The sequence below is a fragment of the Kogia breviceps genome, chromosome 3 (genome assembly GCF_026419965.1).
Source record: "Kogia breviceps isolate mKogBre1 chromosome 3, mKogBre1 haplotype 1, whole genome shotgun sequence".
In the NCBI taxonomy this organism is placed as follows: domain Eukaryota; kingdom Metazoa; phylum Chordata; class Mammalia; order Artiodactyla; family Physeteridae; genus Kogia; species Kogia breviceps.
The window spans coordinates 145213251-145235911 of NC_081312.1; the positions used below are offsets into that span (position 1 = coordinate 145213251).

The window sequence follows — 22661 nt, forward strand, 5'->3', positions numbered from 1 at the left end:
ATCTTGCCATACAATAGCAAGGAAACTATCAAATACTACTGAGGTCATGTCAAAAGGACATAAGACCCAACTTGAAGAAGCTGCTACTGGCCAGAGATGGAACAATTAAACTCCATAGGGATAATAACTTCACGGGATTGACACACTTAATATGTTTTAATCCATGAGTTTTAATGATCCTAAAAAATTAATTAGTCACCTTTTGAGGGTGATAGGCAACCAACTTATTTTTAAAACTGGGTAAAGGGAAAGAATCAAATATTTATCATGCCTTTCCTATGTGAGCTATACTACTGCATAATCAAATAATAGATGAGGGGGAGCTACTCTATAGAGAAATGTTCTAGCTAATAAGTAAGGGAGTGATAAAATTGGAATATCATCATTTTGCAATCCCTAATGAATTGAATGGATCTAGACAAAGGGCATTGACAGCTACTAATATCACAAAGAGAGAAATAAAAAGACATCATGTGCCCCAATATAGAAGAGTACAGTTCACAATTAAGTAGCCTTGCCTCCAAAAATTAAACTGAAATCTAATCAAGTCTCTGTACCCAATTACCAATTTATAGGAAGTACACAGATCATGAAACATTGCATCATGGCGATACAATCAGTAAAATCCAGAGTCTGGGAAACTCTACAGGCCAAACAGTTGAGTTTCTTTAACAAATAACTTTCAAGGAAAAAAAGAAAAAGCAATGGAAGGAGAACCTGTAGATTAAAAGAGACTTTTTAAAAAGTTATATTAAAGTTCATGGTAAATAAAAAATAGAAGAAAGTTAACTATAGTGTTTAGAGTTGCACACTTGGGTGATAAAATATAAAGAGAAGCAAGGAAATGATTATCATAAAAATGAGAATAAGTGGAAATTCGGATGGCTTCTGGGGTAGCTGCCAAAGTTCTGTTTCCTCACCTAGGTGGGGGTTACAAAGGTGTTTGCTTACAATAATTTATTAAGGTATTCTTTATTTTATGTGGCTTTCTGTATCTGTTATGTTTTACATTTTTAAACGTTATATTTTTAAGTAGTATGTTGAAAATTGACCAATTATAAGGAAATTTGCCTTTCCTATATCAACTGTATTTAGGATAACCAAATTGCCAACTTGACACAGGGAAAATTTTTCTTTAGTAAAAAATTCCAAATAACAAGTGTGGAACGAGTGATAAAATTAGAAAATCACCACTTTGCAATCCCTACCCCTAATGAAATAGGAGCTTCAGGCAAATTTCATTAACAGAATAAACCAGTAGGTAGTAGATGAATAGGAAATTTTATAATGGAAGAATCGGGATGTCACCACCTGAACCCACGTACCAGTCTTTGCATTACTACTAATAAATGTGGGCGAGCAAGATATTAGGATATTTCTATTCATAAATACAGGAGATAAGGGAACAAGTTAAATAACACCCCCAGGAAAGCAACCAGACCAATACAGAATCAGGAGCATTCTAAGGGATGACTTGCATGGGTATCTCAACAAGACAACAGCATAAAGAAAAAAGGTGGGGTGAGGAGGGCTGCTGTGGTTTAAAATAAACTGAAGAGCTATAAAAACCATATTCCATGTGTGGATCTTGTGTAGAACATGATTTAAACAAGCCAGCTAACCAAAGACATTTTTTAGATAATCAGGGAGATTTTACTTTATTTTGTTTTTTAATTTTTATTTTATCTTGGAGTATAGTTGATTAATAATGTTGTGTTAGTTTCAGGTGTACAGCAGAGTGATTCAGTTATACATATACATGTATCCATTCTCTTTCAAATTCTTTTCCCATTTAGGTTATTACAGAATATTGAGCGGAGTTCCCTGTGCTATACAGTAGGTCCTTGTTGTTTATCTATTTTAAATATAGCAGTGGAAATTTTAATATGGACTGGGGATTAGTCAATCCCAAAGAATCATTAGGTGTGATGATGGCATTTTGTTTGTAAGAAAATGTCCATACTTTTTAGAGACGCATGCTAAAATACATAGAATTGAAAACACAGGATGTCCAGGATTTACTCTGAAATACTTTGGCAAAAGACAGAGTGGAGGATAGAGGAAGAATGATAAAATCTTGACACAGGCATACCTCAGAAATATTGCAGGTTTGGTCTCAGACCACTGCAATCAAGTGAATATTGCACTAAAGCGAGTCACATGAATTTTTTGGTCTTCCAGTGCATATAAAACTTATGTTTACACTATACTGTAGTCTATTAAATGTGCAATAGCATTATTTCTTAAAAAAAAACAATGTACATACCTTAATTTAGAAATAATGCTGTTGGGAAAATGGCACTGGTAGACTTGCTCAACTCAGGCTTGCTACAAACCTCCAACTTGTAAAAAACACGTTATCTGCAAAGTGCAATAAACCAAAGCACAATACAATGAGGTATGCCTATAATTGTTTAGTCTGGGTATGGGGCTTATAGAGATTCACTGTTTTGTTTTGTTTTACTTCTGTACATGTTTGAACATTTTTTCATTTACAAAGGTTTTCATGATTCTCCCTTCTATTAAATAAGAGATTTGAAATATGGAACTCAAAATCCAAGCTTTTTAGATGGTATTCATGGCATTGCACAATCAGCTCCTTCAAGTCACATGAGCTGAAAAAGAGGGCAGGCATAGATTCCCAAGGGAAAACCATGGTGCTGTTTCTAGAAGAAAGAGAATCAAAGCCGGGCAAAAATCATAATAGATGCCCACACAACTGTTCCTACACAACTTTTTGAGCTTCATCTTACAAAATGCATGTAGCCAAACAGGACCACGTGCTGTGTCCTGAGTAGAGTGCATTCCTGTGCCTGTTAATCTTGCTCAGGCTATCCTCTGTACTTTTTTTTTCTTTAACTGAGGTCATACTTTCCTTCAAAATCCACCGCAACTGCCATCTTAGGGGTAACCTTTGCCTTACAAGCCTATAAAATAAGAAGACTCCCGTGGCACTGGATTCGGCCTCTGTGATAGTATTATGCCTTGTATGGGCAAACATGCGTATCCATAGCCCCCACTAAATTGGAGGCTCCCTGAAGGCTCCTTTCATTGTATACCTCAAAGAATGGAGCCAAATGAGCTGTCTATAGCAAGGGCACAATCCTTGTTTGCCTAATTGAATTAACACCGGTGATTTTCAGATTGAGTTTCTCAACAAGGCACCAAGTATTAATAAGCTAAGAACTTGTCATCTTTCATAATAGCGAATAAATGGAACATTTATTATCCAATATCTCTTGTCTGTTTAAAGACATGGGATACCGTTTTAGTTGAAGTACTAGATATTAGATCCAAATTGTCTATAACCAAGATGCCTGCTTTGAGGTCTGTAGGGGTAGACTGAGAAGTGTTTGCATTTTGAAATATGTTAATTTTTTGCCAACCACAGCAGATGGTCACCCTTACTGCTTGTAACAGACATTTAACTGATTTGACAATAGCCTTATGGTCTTTCTGGTAGGACTCCAAATATTTGCATTAAACAGATCTTTGATTAAACTACTATTTTATCATGTGAGTCTGTAAATGGTAACATCCTCAAATCTAACTGAATTCCAATAAGAATATAACATTTTTATATTTTTATTTTTGTGATTGGAGTCTACTCTTGTCTATGTGAAATTATGCTATGCAAATGTATATTTTTTTATTTTAATAAGCCCTTTTTGAAAGGGAGTCTTGACATAGGCTTGTGTTTGCGTTTGCAAATCAGAACTGCTTCTCTCTCTTGTCTAGGTGATGTGGTCCTACATATAGAAGGTGGGCTTCACCTATCGGAAGGAAGCAGGAGACACATTCATTGAGCACTGTGGCAGGTACCTTCATTTAACTTATTCCAAAAAGCCAAGGTCAATGTGGGCCTTTGAACATAATCACAATATGAGGAACTAGTTCCTCCACTTGTCCATGATCTACTCCCCACCTACAGGAACTACACACCAAATATTCCCGGATCTTTAGATCCTGATATCTCAGAGAAGTTAGACCACTCCCTCCTTGTTCAAATGGGAAAACGGGGTTTGGAAAGGTGAGAAAAGTGATGACTCAAGACCAATACTCAGGCCACCTGGCCCCTGGCCTCCAGTATAAATTCAGGGCCTCCCTGAGAACATGAAGCTGCCTGAAGTTAACCCACACTTGCAGTTCACTGTTACTTGCAGCTGAGAGCACCCTAAACTGTTATGCTTCTCTTACCCCAGGTCTCTTCCCTCCACACACCTCTATTTCTGTGTTTTGGCCTTTCTCCAACCATTTTTATAATCAGACAGCATTAAATATAGGGAGGTGTGTGAATTTTGAGTGAGGACAAATCCCCCAGCAAAGAGACTTCCATTAAAACAAATTCATACTTGTTTCCTTATCTCTACTCCAGAGGCAGAGATGCCCAGCAGAATGGTCTTCCTGAATGGATTTGCCTAGTTATAATAAATCTGGGGGTCTCTAGGAATGGGAGAGCTCACTGCTTTGCCTGGAAACCAGTCACCTGGTCTTCTGCCCCAATAACCACATCATCGATTCCATTGCTCACTCATGAATAAGCTTTGTGCTGAGTGATTTTGGCCCCATGGCCCTGATCCCTTAAATGAATGCCCAGGATATGACAGCCCCCAAACACATTAGTCTTCTTCTAGTTCTGGATGGAAAATATTATATAATGCTTAAGGCTGGACTTGTTCCTAAGCCCTTGAAGTCTTCAGGTTCCTTGATACCAGGGACAAAACCATTAAAAGTCCTTATTAATTGAATTCTGCCAACAGACTAGCAACTCCCCAGACTGATAACAAAGCCAGGCAAAGCAGCTGTCAGTTTGAGGATGGCATCTGTGGAGGCAAACGCCTGCTCTCCCTGGCTGCTTCTTGATCCAGGCAGAGAACATAAAAATTTGTTGCATCAGATACCTGATTGAGCCCCAGATCAAGGCAAAATGTCAATGCTTACATGAACTCTGCACTTCCCATCTCCTACCTTGGGCTATAATTAGCAGTCAGGGAAATCAGCAGGAGGTATGAGAGCATGTCTTCAAAACTGAATGGAAATCAATGGGGAAATGACTTGCTTTACCGAAATCTGTTCCACATGCAAAGTTCCAGGAATATTTTAAAATAAGGTCTGTTACAGGTTAAATGCAGCATCTAAATAACCTTCAGATTATCTAGCCAATGACATTTCTAGATGATCTTTAAAGTGCCTCCCATCATATCCCTTTCTAAAAGATGTAGGAGAAGTAGGAATATTAATAAATTAGTTCATACTTATGAATATTTCTCACAGTCTTTCCAATGCTCTTCAGTCCCTTAATAATCTACATGTAATTTTAAAACTTTTTATTATGGAAATTTCAAACAAATATGTAAGTTAAGAGAACAGTATAATGAACCTTCATGTACCCTTAACCCAACTTAAATAAGTATCAATTCACAGTCAGTCTCATTTTCTCTGTACTCCAATCCATTTTCCCCATGATTATCTTGAAACAAATCTCAAGTATATCATTTATTTTAAATATTTCAGCAAGCTATAACCATTGTTCCGTCCAGTTCTCAAAAAGACTTTTTCTGGATCACTCCTGATTTTTAGTAGTCAATAGTTGTTTAAAACTTTGATACAGGGCTTCCCTGGTGGCGCAGTGGTTGGGGGTCTGCCTGCCGATGCAGGGGACACGGGTTCAAGCCCCGGTCTGGGAGGATCCCACATGACACGGAGTGGCTGGGCCCGTGAGCCATGGCCGCTGAGCCTGCGCGTCCGGAGCCTGTGCTCTGCAACGGGAGAGGCCACAAACAGTGAGAGGTGCGTGTACTGCAAAAAAAAAAAAAAAAAAACTTTGATACAGTTTCTATAAAAATAAACATATTTACTTATAAATTTCTTTACACTGATTTAGTTAGTTCATCCATTTGTTCATTCATCACATGTCAGAAACATTTATTGGGAATTCCCTTGCGGTCCAGTGGTTAGGCTCCATGGTTCCACTGCAGGGGCCACGGGTTCAATCCCAGGTCATGGAACTAAGATCCTGCATGCTGCACAGCCAGAAAAAAAAAAAGAAAAAAGAAAAAGGTTATTAAGTACTTTAGTATGTACTGGACCTACTTGGAATTCTGGGAATACAGCTATGAACAAAGTAGACAAGAACCCCTGATATTATATTTTGGTAGGGAGAGAGAGGAAAATAGTAAACAATTTAGAAAATTCATAAACAGATTTATTTCAAATGTCAAGAAAGAAAGGAACAAGGTAATGTGATAGTAACTCAGCCTGGTGGAGGGAGGGGAGGTGTGACATTTTAGCTGATACCTGAAGAATATAAAAGAACAGCAATTTGAAGACTGGGTATAGAGTGAACCAGGCAGAGAAAATCAAGAAGACTGAGGCAAGGAAGAGATTTCTGTGTCAGGGAACAGCAAGGAACACAGTGTAAATTCAGCATAGTAAACAAGGGAGAAACTGATCAGACATACAGCTGGAGAGTGTGGTAGACAGTGACCCCCAACAAATCATCCCTTCCAATATTCATGTTCTTGGTATCCTGCATGCCACACAGCCAGAAAAAAAAAAGAAAAAGTTTATTAAGTACTTAGTATGTACTGGACCTACTTGGAATTCTGGGAATACAGCTATGAACAAAGTAGACAAGAACCCCTGATACTATATTTTGGTAGGTAGAGGAAAATAGTAAACAAATTAGAAAATTCATAAGCAAGTTTACTTGGTCGTGTGCTTTGCTTTGGCCAGTGGGACATTAGCAAGCATGGTAGTAAGAGACTGGATAAGTACTTGGGCACTAGAGCTTGTCCTCTTGGAATGCTCTCTCTGGAAGCTAGCCACCATGCTGAAAAGTGACTTGAGCTAGACTAGTGAGTGATGAGGGGCCACGTGGAGACACCCTCTGGAGGATGAGAGTTCACCTTGGACAGTGCAGCGCCACCGAGCTCCTAAAAGAATGTAGTCACATTAGTGGAGTCAACCCACAAAATCATGAGAAACCATAAATCACTGTTTTTAGTCATTGTGGGGGGTGGTTAATTACATGGCAATGGAAAACTGAAACAGAAAGTAGCACCTGGAAGTGGGGTGCTGCTGTAACGGAAACCTAAAGCAGGTGATTTTGAGGTTGAGCCATGGAGGAAGGCTGGAAGGGTGGCAAAGGCAGTGAGGAAACTGAACGCTGGAAAGACGGTCATCTGTGTTGTAAAGCTGGGGAACAACTGGTAAAGCTGATGTCTGTGGTAACATGTAAGATAGAAAATGTATTTAATGAACTTGTGGATCTGTCCAAAGGAAACTTCCAAGTAGAATGCCAAAGGGGCTAATCTGCTTCTTTTAGCTGCCTGTCATAAAATATGGGAAGGAAGGATGAACGAGAATTTCAGTTTTCAAGCAGAAAAAGTAATAAATGGCCTCAGGATGCTGCCAGCAAAATGTGATCTTAGTCAAGATCAAGTTGAGGGTGTGGCTGTAAGACCTATTTTAAGACATCAGAGCCCAAAATGCAGAGGGCCCGTTCCCAAGAGATGTGTGGATCGGTGTGTGACTCTTGTCTAATGGAGTAGATTATAATTTACCATACAGAACATCCACAACATTTTAAAAGGAACTGTACACACTTACAGTAAAGGAACAAAGACAGTTGAAAATGAAAAGAGACCTCTGGGCTCCCACCTTTTCATGAGCAAGAAGCAGACTGAGAAATCAGCCTCGAAGATGAACCATTTCTGGACTTCCCTGGTGGCACAGTGGTTGAGAGTCCGCCTGCCGATGCAGGGGACACGGGTTCGTGCCCCGGTCCGGGAAGATCCCACATGCCGTGGAGCGGCTGGGCCCGTGAGCCATGGCCGCTGAGCCTGCGTGTCCGGAGCCTGTGCTCCACAATGGGAGAGGCCACAGCAGTGAGAGGCCCGCGTACCGGAAAAAAAAAAAAAAAAAAAAAAAGATGAACCATTTCTCATGGAAAAGGAAAAAGGTCTCGGAGGACACAGCCAACAGCCAAGAACAATGGATTGAGGAAAAAGTGAACATATTAGAAAATTCATAAACAAGATCATTTCAAATGGCAAGAAAAAAAAAAAGAACAAGGTAATGCGATGGTCATTTAGCGGGGTGTGGTGGAGGAGCGAGCAGAAGCAGGCCCCAGCCAAGTAATAGTCCCTCCCTCCAGACCTAGGGAAACTGGCAGCATGTGTACAGCTGGCTTTTAGAACTGCTAAGGACCCATGCCTGCTCCATGCCTTTAATGTCCTCCGCCTGAGAACGGGAGCATCTGCTGCTACCTTATCCCTCTCTCACCACTTCATGTGGGCTTAGGGGAGGTGGGTTGGTGATGGTGGCAGATAACTTGAATTTTTAGTTCACAGGTTTCCAGACTGAGAAAAGCCACACCCAAGCAACCTCATCCACATCCAGACCTGATCCAAATGATGATATTCTGGGCACTGAGCAGCTGCCATACTGGGTGAGACTTTGGGAGGTACTGGAAGAGATGAATGTGTTTTTCATAAGGGAGAAATGCCAATAATTTATGGCCAGAGGATGGATTGCAATAGATTATAAAGAGGGCCACAAAGTGCTTCCCTGGTGGTGCAGTGGTTAAGAATTCGCCTGCCAATGCAGGGGACACGGGTTCGAGCCCTGGTCCGGGAAGATCCCACATGCTACAGAGCAACTAGGCCCGTGAGCCACAACTACTGAGCCCGTGCGCCACAACTACTGAAGCCTGTGCACCTAGAGCCTGTGATCCGCAACAAGAGAAGCCACCACAATGAGAAGCCCACGCACCACAATGAAGAGTAACCCCTCCTCGACCCATCTAGAGAAAACCCGTGCACAGCAACGAAGACCCAACGTAGCCAAAAATAAATTAAATAAAATAAATTTAAGGAAAAAAAAAAAAGATGGCCACAAAATCTTTTGTGTCCTCGCATAGAGACCAGAAGTCTATTTCTCTTCCCCTTGAGTCTGGGCTGGCTTCGTGACCTGTTTTGACAAATAGAAGCAACAGAAGTGATACTGTGCCAGGTCTTAAAAGACTGTGCAGCTCCCACGTTTGCCCTCTTGGAGCCCCAAGCCACATGGAAAGAGGTCCAGCCACCCAGATGGAGAGCTGAAAGGTGCCTGGCTAAAAGAAAACTGTTTCTCTGCTCGTAGCACTTCTGATGCCAAGTGTGTAGATTTTCCACACCAAGCAATTCTCCAATTCTCTGTGCACACCAAGCGGTGTCCCACAATTTAATTCAATTCTGACATTATTAATCTAGAGTTAGCACACAGGTTAAGGGATCAGTCCCACTATGCAAAAGTGGGTCCCCAGGTGACCCACACTTCTGTCCAACTTCTGTCCAACTTCTGGCTACGAATCAGGAGTTCCCACGACCCTCCCCTCAGGTTTTATAATTTGCTATAATGGATCAGAACTCAGGGAAACACTCTGCTTACTATTACTGGCTTATTATAAAGGATACTGTAAAGGGTACAGAGGAACAGCCAAAGGAAGAGGTACATGGGGTGGGGTCTGGAAGAATCCTGAGCGCAGGAGCTTCTGTCCCATGAATTTGGGGTGTGCATCCTCCCGGCACATAGACATGTTCACCAAACTAGAAGCTCTCTGAACAATCTATAGTTTAATCATTTTATGAAGGTCCCATTTTGTAGGTATGACGGATTAAATCACTGGCCATTGATGATTAACTCAGTCTCCAGCTTCTCTCCCCTCCATGGAGGCTGGGGGTGGGACTGAAAGTTCTAATCCTCTAGTCACTTGGTTGGTTCCTCTGGTGACCAGCCTGTATCCTGGGGCTTTTGGCCACCATTCATCTTATTAACATAAACTCAAGCATGGTTGAAAGGGGTTTATTGTGATTAACAAAGACCCTTCTCTCACCACATCACTCAGGAAATCACAAAAATTTTAAGAGCTCTGTGACAGGACCTGGGACGAAGACCAAATATAGATGTCTTATTTTATCACAGTGTCACACTGGCCAAGCCCTTGATGTTCCAGCTGTCACAGTGAGACACCAGACGTGTGGGAAAACCTGTCTTGAATTCCCAGCCGCAGGCAAAGAGCTGTCCTGCTAAGTCCAGTGAACCCAAATTGCATAGCTGTGAGTAAATGCACAGGGGTTGTTTTAAACCACTAAGTTTTGGGATAGCTAGTTACAAAGCAATAGATGAATGCAACAGAAATATAGTGATGGACTAATGATAGCTCCAGTTCTTTGGGGTTCACCCTTCAAAAGGTGGAGGTTTTGTCTGGGCTCACTCATAGGGCTGCATTCAGCTGGAGGGTTAGCTGGGCTGGAAGGTCCAAGACAGCCTCTGTCACAGGGCTGGCCATTGGTTCTTCTCCATACGTCCTCTCATCTTTAGTAGGCTAGACCAGTTTCCTTACATGGTGGTCTTAAGACAGTGTTCCCAGAAGGAAAAACCAGGAGCTGCAAGTCTCCCTGAAGGTGAGACTCTACGGACTTAGCCAGTGTCACTTCCACCACATTCTATTGGTCAAAACAAGTCAAACAGTCCGCCCAGATTCATTCAAGAGACGGGAGAGAACCAGGTAGTTTCTTTTCTCATCTTATTGATGAGAAGAGCCGCAAAGTATTGTGGCCAAGTTTTTCAATGTACCATCATATCACAAAAATTTTAGTGAAATGTCAGATATTTGTGCTTAGGAACAGAACTGAAATGACTGTACACAAAATAACATATATGACATTTAAAAATTAATCTAAGAAAGCATTATATCATCATTTTTACTTTAGCCCTAATGTCAAAACCACCTTAACTTTCTTTTTTTCTTTAATTTTAGAAAGCCAATTTTAAAAGGTACCAAAAACTAAAATAGGGTCTCCGAACTGTTTTATGAGTTACCAAACATTTCCTCAGGTCTTGAGATCATCCTGCATGGACCCCATCGCTGGTGAGGGCTTTTCTGCCCCTGAAATCCTTTTAAGCCTGGGGAAAAGAGAGTAAGGAGAAAGTGGAATGCGAAAGCAGCAATCAGCTGGAAATTCTGTCAGGTAAGACCTCTAGATCATTGGGTAGGTCCCGATCTATCAGAAATCGTGCTCTAAAAACTTCTGTAAAGGGGCTTCCCTGGTGGCGCAGTGGTTGTGAGTCCGCCTGCCGATGCAGGGGACACGGGTTCATGCCCCAGTCCAGGAGGATCCCACATGCCACGGAGCAGCTGGGCCCGTGAGCCATGGCCGCTGAGCCTGCGCGTCCGGAGCCTGTGCTCCACAACGGGAGAGGCCACAACAATGAGAGGCCTGCGTACCACACACACACAAAAAAAACTTCTGTAAAAACCTACATTTCAAAGTGTTAAGCTTAACTTTTCTGGACTTGTCCTTGAGTGATTAATAGTTAGAAACGTACTGAGAACCAGCTCTTGTAGAGCATCCTTTCGTTCACAAATTCCACAAATATGGGTTTGCTACACTAGAAGAATTAGAGAATATCTGCATTTAATCCAAGATATTTATGTCATGGGTCATAAAGCAATGGTGACACTTATCTAAACCTGATAAAGGAAACTTACCCATTTACAGGAATCTTTATGACTGTTTGTAGCATCTTTTATAATCTAGAGAAATTTCTTGCACAAAGTGTTTTGATAAAAAATTCTATAAGAGGGCTTCCCTGGTGGCACAGTGGTTACAAATCTGCCTGCCAGCTCAATATCAAAAACACAAACAACACAATCCAAAAATGGGCAGAAGACCTAAATAGACATTTCTCCAAAGAAGATATACAGATTGCCAACAAACACATGAAAGGATGCTCAACATCACTAATCATTAGAGAAATGCAAATCAAAACTACAATGAGGTATCACCTCACACCAGTCAGAATGGCCATCATCAAAAAATCTACAAACAATAAATGCTGAAGAGGGTGTGGAGAAAAGCAAACTCCGATCCACTGTTGGTGGGAATGTAAATTAACACAGCCACTATGGAGAACAGTATGGAGGTTCTTTAAAAAACTACAAATAGAACTACCGTATGACCCAGCAATCTCACTACTGGGCATATACCCTGAGAAAACCATAATTCAAAAAGAGTCATGTACCACAATGTTCATTGCAGCTCTGTTTACAATAGCCAGGACATGGAAGCAACCTAAGTGTCCATCGACAGATGAATGGATAAAGAAGATGTGGCACATATGTACAATGGAATATTACTCAACCATAAAAAGAAACGAAATTGAGTTATTTGTAGTGAGGTGGATGGACCTTGAGTCTGTCATACAGAGTGAAGTAAGTCAGAAAGAGAAAAACACATACCGTATGCTAACACATATATAAGGAATTTTTTAAAAAATGGTTCTGAAGAACCTAGGGGTAGGACAGGAATAAAGACGCATAAGTAGAGAATGGACTTGAGGACATGGGGAAGGAGAAGGGTAAGCTGGGATGAAGTGAGAGAGTGGCATGGACATATATACACTACCAAATGTAAAATAGATAGCTAGTGGGAAGCAGCCGCATAGCACAGGGAGATCAGCTCGGTGCTTTGTGACCACCTAGAGGGGTGGGATAGGGAGGTTGGGAGGGAGATGCAAGAGGGAGGAGATATGGGGATATACGTATAAGTATAGCTGATTCACTTTGTTATAAAGCAGAAACTAACACACCATTGTAAAGCAATTATACTCCAATAAAGATGTTAAAAAAAAAAAAAAAAAAAGAATCCACCTGCCAATGCAGGGGACACAGGTTCGAGCCCTGGTCCGGGATGATTCCACATGCTGCGGGGCACCTAAGCCAGTGTGCCACAACTACTGAACCTGTGCTCTAGAGCCTGCGAGCCACAACTACTGAGCCTGAGTGCCACAGCTATTGAAGCCCATGAGCCTAGAGCCTGTGCTCTGTAACAAGAGAAGCCACTGCAGTGAGACACCCGTGCCCCGCAACGAAGAGTAGCCCCCGCTCACTGCAACTAGAGAAAACCGTGCACAGCAGCAAAGAACCAAAGCAGCCAAAATAAATAAATAAAATATATAAATTTATTTTTAAAAAATGCTATAAGAGAGCTCAGTGTCTGCCTAAGAAGTAACACAGTGCATTCCTCAATAGAGATTAAAGTTGAAGCAATCTGTAGTATCAATGAGGCAATCTTTTTTTGTTGTTGGGGGGAGGTTATGATAACTGTGTTAGATAAAGCAAAAGTTGCATGCAATTTTTCAGTTCTACCACTAGATGTATCCATCTTTTTACCAACTTACTCATCTTCTTACCAACACAAGACAGAAATCTCCAGTGCATAATTTGTGCAAAGCTTAATGTTAGGCACTCCAGATTATCAAAAATAAGATGCGGTTGATGTTCTAAACATCATAGTAGTCTGGTGGGGATAAGACAAGAACTCAAGAATCTGTATTTCAAAGCAGAATATAAATGTCAGAATACAAATGAGAAGTTCTATGGAAACTCAAAAGAAAGAATAACTCCAAAACATTAGCAGAAGATTTTTGGATGAGGTAGCATTTGAATTTCGAAGTTCAAGTAACATTTCAACTGACTGAGGTGAAGAGTGTTGGATAAAGAAGCACAGAGGTGGGAAAGCATGATAATGTGTTCTTGGAACACCAAGAGATAAGACTTGAGATGTAGTATAGGGCTATATTGTTTTCAATGCCGAGTTGAAGAGACTATAATTAATTCAATCAGTGATGGAGGTGCCCCACCACCACCACCACCCTGCCCCCCACTTGGTTCTTTGAGACACCAGTCTATAAACCAGGCTCTGCTCCGCCACATTCCTTCCTTTGGGCAGAGTCAGGACTCCCTTTCTCCCACAACTACAGCCTTCCTACCTACTAGAATATCTGACAAATGTGTTGGGGGTAGTGAAGGTGAGAGACAAAAAATAAGCCCAACTTCATTTTTCCCAGTTTTTCTCTTTTTATTAAGGATACTCATGTTATTATTATTTTGACTATTTTTGAAAATTTGGCTTACCACTAAAGAATGTATATTTCATATGATGAGAATATTCAAAAGAATAGACCACTTTATGGAAGTAACTAAAATAACCACAAATGTTACTGACTTGAGGAAGATTATTTGAACACATTAAGTATATTGCTCCAAAGAATAATGTACAATTAGGGCAGAGATTGCAAACTGGTGACTTGGGGTCCTATCTAGCTCAAAATATGTTCTGTTAGGTCACTTCCCTGGTGGTCCAGCGGCTAAGACTCCATGCTCCCAATGCAGTGGAGCCCGGGTTTGATCCCTGGTCAGGGAAATAGATCCCACATGCCACAGCTAAAGATCCAGCATGCCACAATGAAGATCCCGCACTTCACAATGAAGATCCTGTGTGCTGCAACTAAGACCTGGCACAGCCAAATAAATAAATATTTTAAAATATATATATATATTTTTGTTGTTGTTAAATTTACACAACATTAATTTTTTTTTGAGTTAGTTGATATTACTTTACAAATCATGAGGCTTTCACATGCAATCTAGATTTCTGGCTTCTCCTCAAATATTGTAAAATTTCATAAGAAGGCATCCCCGTTTCCATTTGGCAGTCAGCTGGAGCTGTATAGAGACCACCCCCCCCATTCAGTAACACACCTCCTCTCTAGTTTCCATGTGCCCTGCTCCCTTCTGTAATACACAGGATCTGCTTTCCCATTTATACTACCTGTCTGGCCCATAGACATTTGATTTGTGTGATCTCTATGTCTGCCCATTTGGATCTGCAGATTTTAGTATCTTTGTTGGACTGGTCATCACCAGTCATTACACACTGATGTTCTCAAACTCTTTCCTGCATCCACATTTTGGTCAGTGTGTAAAACTGATTTTGTTGCAACTGAGCATATATGCCATTAATTCATTAAACTAAGTGGGTTGTGTGACTTGCTATTGAATTGGGTATAATCTACAAGAAAGAGATAAGAGACAAAGTGTAGAATCCAGAAAGATCACACGATTAATGGAACACTGGAGAACTTTGCCCCGTGAGTATATAAGGGCAGCAAAAAAATGTCTATTCAAGTAACAATACAATGAATTCAATAACTATGGGTGCTCTGGTGGTGAGATATTTTGAAATATATTAATGTGTTTTGTTTGTTTTTTTGCAGTACATGGGCCTCTCACTGTTGTGGCCTCTCCCGTTGCGGAGCACAGGCTCCGGATGCGCAGGCTCAGTAGTTGTGGCTCACGGGCCCAGCTGCTCTGCGGCATGTGGGATCTTCCCGGACCGGGGCACGAACCCGTGTCCCCTGCATCGGCAGGTGGATTCTCAACCACTGTGCCACCAGGGAAGCTCTATTAATGTGTTTATTACTTCTGTACTTCTTTGGCTGCGCCTTCCCCCCTAATTTAGTCTTCATTGCCTAAAGAAGGATTAGGACATTTTTTAGCAGGAATGCAAAGTCATTGTTTAATCTTGAAGCCCATTTCAGAAGCAAGAGTCTTGAAAGCCAGGTGTACAGTCGGGGTCTAAACAGGAAAACAGAAATCCCTTTAAGAACTTACAGTATAGGAAAATTGACTTAGGTAACTGGGTTTACAGGAGATGGAGTAGGTGAGAAGCCAAAGCCTGGATGGTGAAGTCACCCAGAGATGAGCAACATCAGCAAGACCGGAGGGACAAAGGGAGGAGACTGTCGCTACAGGAAACTGGATCCACAGTGGAGTAAGACAGCTCCTGCCAGAGGTACCGCAGAGGCAGAGAGAAATACTTAGAATTCTCCCTTCCCATCCCGGCCCCATCTCCTGCTAGTGTCATCCAGTGGCTGAACCCAGCCAGAGTCAGTACCATGGGGACCTGCAGGCATCCGGAGCCCCCGGAGAGATGGACAGCGGCAGGACCAGAGAGCACTAGAGGGCAAGCAGTCTCAGTGTCCACACACCAATTACAAAGGCCAGCCATTGGGGATAGAACAGGGTTTTGCACTGTTTTGTTTTGTTTTGTTTTCATCTTCCTAAACGTTCTCTTTAAATCTCTGGCCCCAAAGCCCGGAGGGCTAAGTTTAGAGTCTATAACATAAACCATAGGGTATAGAACATGAGGTCATGGTAATTTCCTGTCACAGAAAAAGGCAATAAAAACCCTTCCTGGCTTGGGAGAAGGAGCTTGGAGGAAATACTGAGGAACACAGGATTCTCAAGCTCCGTGAACAGGGACAGGCAGGGAAAAGGAGCCTCAGCTTGAAATTCCTAGAGCAGAGGGTGCTCATGCACTATTTTCTTTTCTTTTTATTCCTTTATTTTTATTTTTCATTTATTTATTTATTTATTTATTTATTTATTTATTTATTTATTTATTTATGGCTGTGTTGGGTCTTCGTTTCTGTGTGAGAGCTTTCTCTAGTTGCGGCAAGCAGGGGCCACTCTTCATCCCTGTGCGCGGACCTCTCACTGTCGCAGCCTCTCTTGTTGCGGGGCACAGACTCCAGATGCGCAGGCTCAGTAGTTATGGCTCACGGGCCCAGTTGCTCCACAGCATGTGGGATCTTCCCAGACCAGGGCTTGAACCCGTGTTCCCTGCATTGGCAGGCAGATTCTCAACCACTGCACCACCGGGGAAGCCCCTGCACTATTTTCTGTTTGGAAATTTGGAAGGACACCACCTTAAAGAATACCCCACACCAACAATAGAGTAACAATGGCGGGGTGGAGTGTTTAGGCAGAGAAACGGCCTGTGATTGTGGTTTTCCATGGGTTTTCTGGGGTTATGTGTGTCCTGGACAAGATCCAGAGGCCACGTGCCTCCATGCAGGCTGCACAACAGCTGAGAGGGTGTTACTGGGGCAGGACTGGATTCCAGCTGGGGAGAGCATACCCCTCGATCAGGGAGGCCAAAACAAGCTCCATAGGCTTCCAAGCAGGTGATGGCTAGTGGTGCATACAGCAGAGAATGGGACACCTTAGCTGAGCAAGGTGTCGTCTTAGGCCAGCAAGGGGCAGAGGTCGGCAGATCAGCAGGTGAGCCAGACACTCCTCTGCACAGCACAGTGCTGGACCCAGGCCACCTGCCACCTGTACTCAGAGCACAGCCCTGGGGCAAAGGGTTGGGAGAGTCGGAAAAGCCTAATCATGGACTTTGAATTTGAATTAACTGAATTTGAATTTTGAATTGGTTATGTAGGGAGAAAAAGAATAATTTTCCTTCTACCCTTCTAAATTCTCATCTGGGCCCCTATAACAGAAGACAGATTAACAAGAGAAAACAAGCAGAAGTTTATTAACATGTGTATCACCATGTAACACATGGGAGAACCCAGAGATGAGTAACTCATAGGTTTGGTTAGAACTTTAGTTTATATAATATCTTAGCAAAGGAACAATAAGTTTTAGAGAAGCGACAGAAAAAGAAAAAGGACCTAGAGTCCCCAGTGGGCAGCAAATTATGGGACGGCAAGTATATGGGAAACTAATGAGAGACAAAGGCTAGGTTGTAAACTTTGCATGTAAACTCCTCTGGTGTCATCTCCAGGCTGACAAGGTCTAAAGTCTCCAGTGATTCACTTTTGTCCTTCCTCATAGAGAGGGGAGGGACACCTTTGTAAATTTATGTCCTGCTTTTAGGCAAATATGGGGAAGGCAAGTGGCTTTTCTTTTTTCTTTCTTTTTGTAAAAGGAAACTATTTCATAAACAACTAGCATTTAAAAAAATTCTATTGAGGTATAATTGACATATTAGTTTCACATGTACAGTGCAATGATTCGGTATTTGTATATATTGCGAAATGATCATCACAATAAATCCGCGATCGTCACAGTAAATCTGCTTAACACCCATCACCATGCACAGTTATATTTAGAATTCTTTTCTTGTGATCAGAACTTTCAAGACCCATTCTTCTAGCTGCTTTCAAATATGCAATACAGTATTCTTAACTATAGTCACACTGCAGTGCATTATATCCCCATGACTTTCCTTATATCTGATTCTTCTCATTTGCCTTTAGCTCAAAATAATCCTTATGCCTACGTGGCATGTTTGGCAGTGGCATATTCTGTCACCCTTCAGTTATTTTTCCAAAAGAGATGAGATTTTTAAACTGGAGCTGTCTGAGTTACCTTAAAGGAACAGGATGAAATGTTTTCCCACCATTTGTAGAAATGAGGGGCTCTTTCAATTTTTAATGACAAATAAAGAAGCTTATATTTCTTTGCTTCTGAATCATTACGACCATAAACTTCAAACCTATTGCATATGAAGGGTTTCAGGTAATTTTTTCTGCTCTGAGTTTAAACACACAGACTACTCACACACACACACACACACACACACACACACACACACACACACACACACACACACACACGCATGCACTACTTTGCAGCCCTTCAATGGCCTTCTTTATTCTAGCTGAATCAGCCTTTCCCCAAAGCAGTGAATGCCATTCTGATGAATGGAGAATCACTTGGCAACAAGTATCATTTTGGGAAAGAAAACAAATCTTGATATAAAATTTCCAAGTAGCTTTCAAAATTCCAAATTCATTTCTTCTAGCGAATTAACCATGGTCTTCACAAAGACATTTACTCTCATCTAGAAGTCCCCACTTCCAGGAGGTTTCTGTATAGAATCTGTTTTATCTCTCTTCAAAAGCCCTCTAGGTTGACCTGGGTGGCCTTGGTCTTAAGTAAAATCCTCACATTCCTTCATCAGTGGCTTTCCTTCATTCCCCAATGATCCCACCTCATAGGAAGCTTCAGTCATGATGTACACAGAGCCTCCCTCAATGGGGGATAAGCTTCAGACAGACTTTGGACAAGGTCCCAAGTACAGGAGTGCAGGATGTGCATTGCCCGGGGGCATCGTTTTTATCCTTGGCTGTATGTCTGACTCCCCCCACAGGGTTATACATGGTGGTCCTCACTCCACGAGAACAAGGTAAACGGCTATCTTTTCTTAAGAGCAACAGACAGTGCGGGCCAATCTCTCAACGCAAGTCGCTCTTCTCCTTGCAGGCGCTGTGTCTTCCTTGGCTTGTGGCAGAGAAAGGGCTGTGGACATCTCCTGAGCCAAGGTTCTGCCCAAATCAGTTTGGCCCTGCCCTTGTCTGTTCTTTGCCTCCCCAGCACCTCCCAGGTCTGCTCAGTTTCTCTATCAGTAGCGTTGGGTTCTCTTTCAAGCCTAGCTTTAAAGATCTTGTCTCTTTCTACAAAGCCTGGTCTTTCCAGATATCCCCTAAGCTTGATATTAGGGCCTGAGTTGCTTTAAGATTTTGTTTGGTGCTTCATGACTTTATCTCTCTGAAAAGAGGCTCAGTTCTTTGAATCATTCGGAGTTCAAGAAAGAAGCTTTAAATATAGCATCCCACATTCTTTGCTTTCTTCTGCCAGCTGTCCTGTGTCTACCTCTGCTTAGCACTCCTGACCTATCAACTGGGCCCAAGGAACTCAGGGATCTGGTCCAGGTCATGGGGTACCAGAGACTCAAACACATTATGGTACCATTTCTACTCTACTGAGGCCACCCATAGTGGGGTGGGGCACTCTGCATGGGTGTCCTCCAAGGGTCCCTTGTGAAAAGTAGGGCACAGGCTCCTGCTTTGATTACTGAACCAAGCTCCGCCAGCCTACCCACCACTGCAGGTCTGACTGCTCCCCAAGGGGCTGGGTTCTAGTAGCCCCATTCAGTCACTTTAGCTTTTTTGCTCTCCTCTCCCTCCTTCTCTGACTCCTCTCTTTCAGTCCTGAAAAAGCTTCTGTAATTGTCCTGCCCTGGAGGTGGGGAAATGCCCAGGAGTCAGAGTGTATTGCTCCCTACTTTATGGTTACTTTTTATAAAACCTAAACTCTGGTCCTCTAATCAAGTTCAAAATTTGGAACCAACCCCTCTGTGAATTCAAAACAAAACCATTTCTCTGTCAGAGGCTTGGCTCACACAAATCCAAAATGCTGTGCTTTCAACTCTTTTGCCAGGTGTGAATTTAAAAATTCATTCAGTCCTTCAATTAAATTATTTGAATTATTTCTTTGTAGGCAGCATCTGCCTTCATCAAACAGTGAATGTCATTATCCAACCAGTGAAAAACTACAGAATAATTTTAGGAGACAAAAAGGTCCAAGGTTAATATCTCTAAATTCTATCTCAGTACAAATTTACAGACATGCTGAGACATTGTTATACTTTGGAATTATTGCTGATTGTATGGTTTTGTTTTGACCCTTTGTATTTCTTCAAGAATGCCATCATGGCTTTAAAAATATTTGATGAACGACTTCTTTATTGACATGTCTTGCAAGGCACTATGGAAAGATGGCTGTTAAACTGAGTTAAGGTTTAAAGGCTTATCAAAATTTCTGGACTTAGAGGGACTTCCCTAATGGTGCAGTGGTTAAGAATCTGCCTTCCAATGCAGGGGACGTGGGTTTGATCCCTAGCTGGAGAACTAAGATCCCACATGCTGCAGGGCAACTAAGCCTGCACGGCAACTAAGCCTGCACACCACAACTACTGAGCCTGCATGCTACAACTAGAGAGAAGCCCACATGCCCCAATGAAGAGCCGCATGACTCAACAAAAGATCCCTCATGCCGCAACTAAGACCTGACGCAGCCAAATAAATAAATAAATACTTTTTAAAAATTCTGGACTTAGAGATTTCCTTATGACATTTGGTTATTTCTTCTGATATATTTAACATCTCTATAGTCTAATACTCAGTAGAGAGAATCTCTATGTAAACGGGGAGATCATTTTTATAAGGAAAGACATGGGTTCATTAATCATTGAATTAAAACTTGTTTCGGTAAATTTATGAGGTAATAGAATAAATTTAAGACTTTATTTAGTAGCCTGTTTTTTCAGATCTCCACTTTGGTCATAATATTTAGTTACTCCTTGAGAAGAAGATTCTAGAAAAATTGTCAGTTTTTCTTCAAAGGGGTCTTTAAATAATCCATATAACCCTTTGTACTAAATAACCAGATAATTAAGCCCTGACCTATGTCTCCTGACCCTGTAGACTTTCTCCCTTTAGTATCTGTGGCTGGTCTTGATTTCTGCCGGGGGTACAACGTAATATTGATGAAGAGATAATGTGTTCTTAAAATGTCTTTTCACCCTGTACAATTAATGAGAAAATGATGTATTTATCAAAGGCTTGCCAATATTTTTTTGCTCAGTATTCCAAAGCTTTCAACCTATTGCTTCAAACTATAGCTCAACAACATTCTTAAATAATAAAGCATTTGAATTTCTAGGAAGGTAATAGCCATTTACTGCAAAGATATCCAGGCTAATTTAGAAAGAAAGAGTAATGCATCTCCTGAAAGACAGTTTTCTACTTCCCTTCTCCAGGTTCTAATGTCTTCATGGAATTACGTTACTGCAGAAATCTCTTTGTCTTTCATTAAAGATTTAGCTCCTGCATGAGAAGTATTCTTTTTTAAAATTGAAGTATAAGGACTTCCCTGGTGGTCCAGTGGTTAAGACTCTACTCTCCCAGTGCAGGGGGCATGGGTTCAATTGCTGGTCAGGGAAAAAAGATCCCTCATGTTGCACGGCGCAGCCAAAAAATAAAATAAAATATTAATAATAATAAAAAATAAATTGAAGTATAGTTGATTTACAATATTGTGTTAGCTTCAGGTGTACAGCAAAGTCAGTTATACATACATATGTTTTCTTCAGATACTTTCCATTATAATTTATTACAAGATATTGAGTATAGTTCCCTGTGCTATATAGTAAACCCTTGTTGTTTATTTTATATATAGTGGTGTGTATCTATTAATCCCATACTCCTAATTTATCCCCCTCTTCCCCTTTGGTAACCATAAATTTGTTTTCAAATATCGTATATTAACGCATATATGTGGAATCTAGAAAAATGGTACAGATGTATCAGTTTGCAAGGCAGAAATAGAGACACAGATGTAGAGAACAAACGTATGGACACCAGGAGGGGAAAGCAGGGTGGCGGGGGGCGATGAATTGGGAGACTGGGATTGACATATATACACTAATATGTATAAAATAAAAAACTAATAAGAACCTGCTGTATAGCACAGGGAACTCTACTTCGCTGTACAGTAGAAACTAACACAACATTGTAAAACAACTCTACCCCAATTAAAAAAAAAGACAAACTGTAAGTTTGTTTCTGAAGTTTGTGAGACGGTTTCTGTTTTGTAAATAAGTTCATTTGTATCATTTTTTTTTAATTCCACATAAAAGTGATATCATATAATATTTGTCTTTCTCTGTCTGACTTATTTCACTCAGTATGATAATCTCTAAGTCCATCCGTGTTGCTGCAAATGGTAATATGCCATTCTTTTTTATGGCTGAATATATATATATATATATATATATATATATATATATCTCACATCTTCTTTATCCATTCATCTGTTGATGGACATTTAGGTTGCTTCTATGTCTTGGCTATTGCAAATAGTGCTGCTATGTACATTGGAGTGTATATATCTATGCCCAGGAGTGGGATTGCTGGATCATATGGTAGTTCTGTTTTTACTTTTTAAAGGAATTTCCATACTGTTTTCCATAGTGGCTGCACCAGTTTACATTCCCACCAACAGTGTAGGAGGGTTCCTATATGGGAAGTATTCTTAAAGAGAGCAATCTAGTTCCTTCTGGAAAGCAACAGGGGTATTCTACCTATAACATGTTTAATTAAATTAAGGTGTACGCTCTTTATTTTTTTACCTT

At 41.1% G+C, this 22661-nt stretch overlaps 1 protein-coding gene across 2 annotated transcripts in view; it reads left to right on the forward strand.

The window, feature by feature from the left end:
* NEDD4 (NEDD4 E3 ubiquitin protein ligase) overlaps positions 1-22661 on the forward strand; it is a 207453-nt gene that overhangs the window by 2867 nt on the left and 181925 nt on the right. For both annotated transcript variants that reach the window (XM_067029809.1, XM_067029802.1), the window contains exons 2-4: positions 1797-1836; positions 3739-3818; positions 10882-11015. The gene's annotated coding sequence lies outside the window, so the exon portion shown is untranslated. The remainder of the gene's footprint in view (positions 1-1796; positions 1837-3738; positions 3819-10881; positions 11016-22661) is intronic.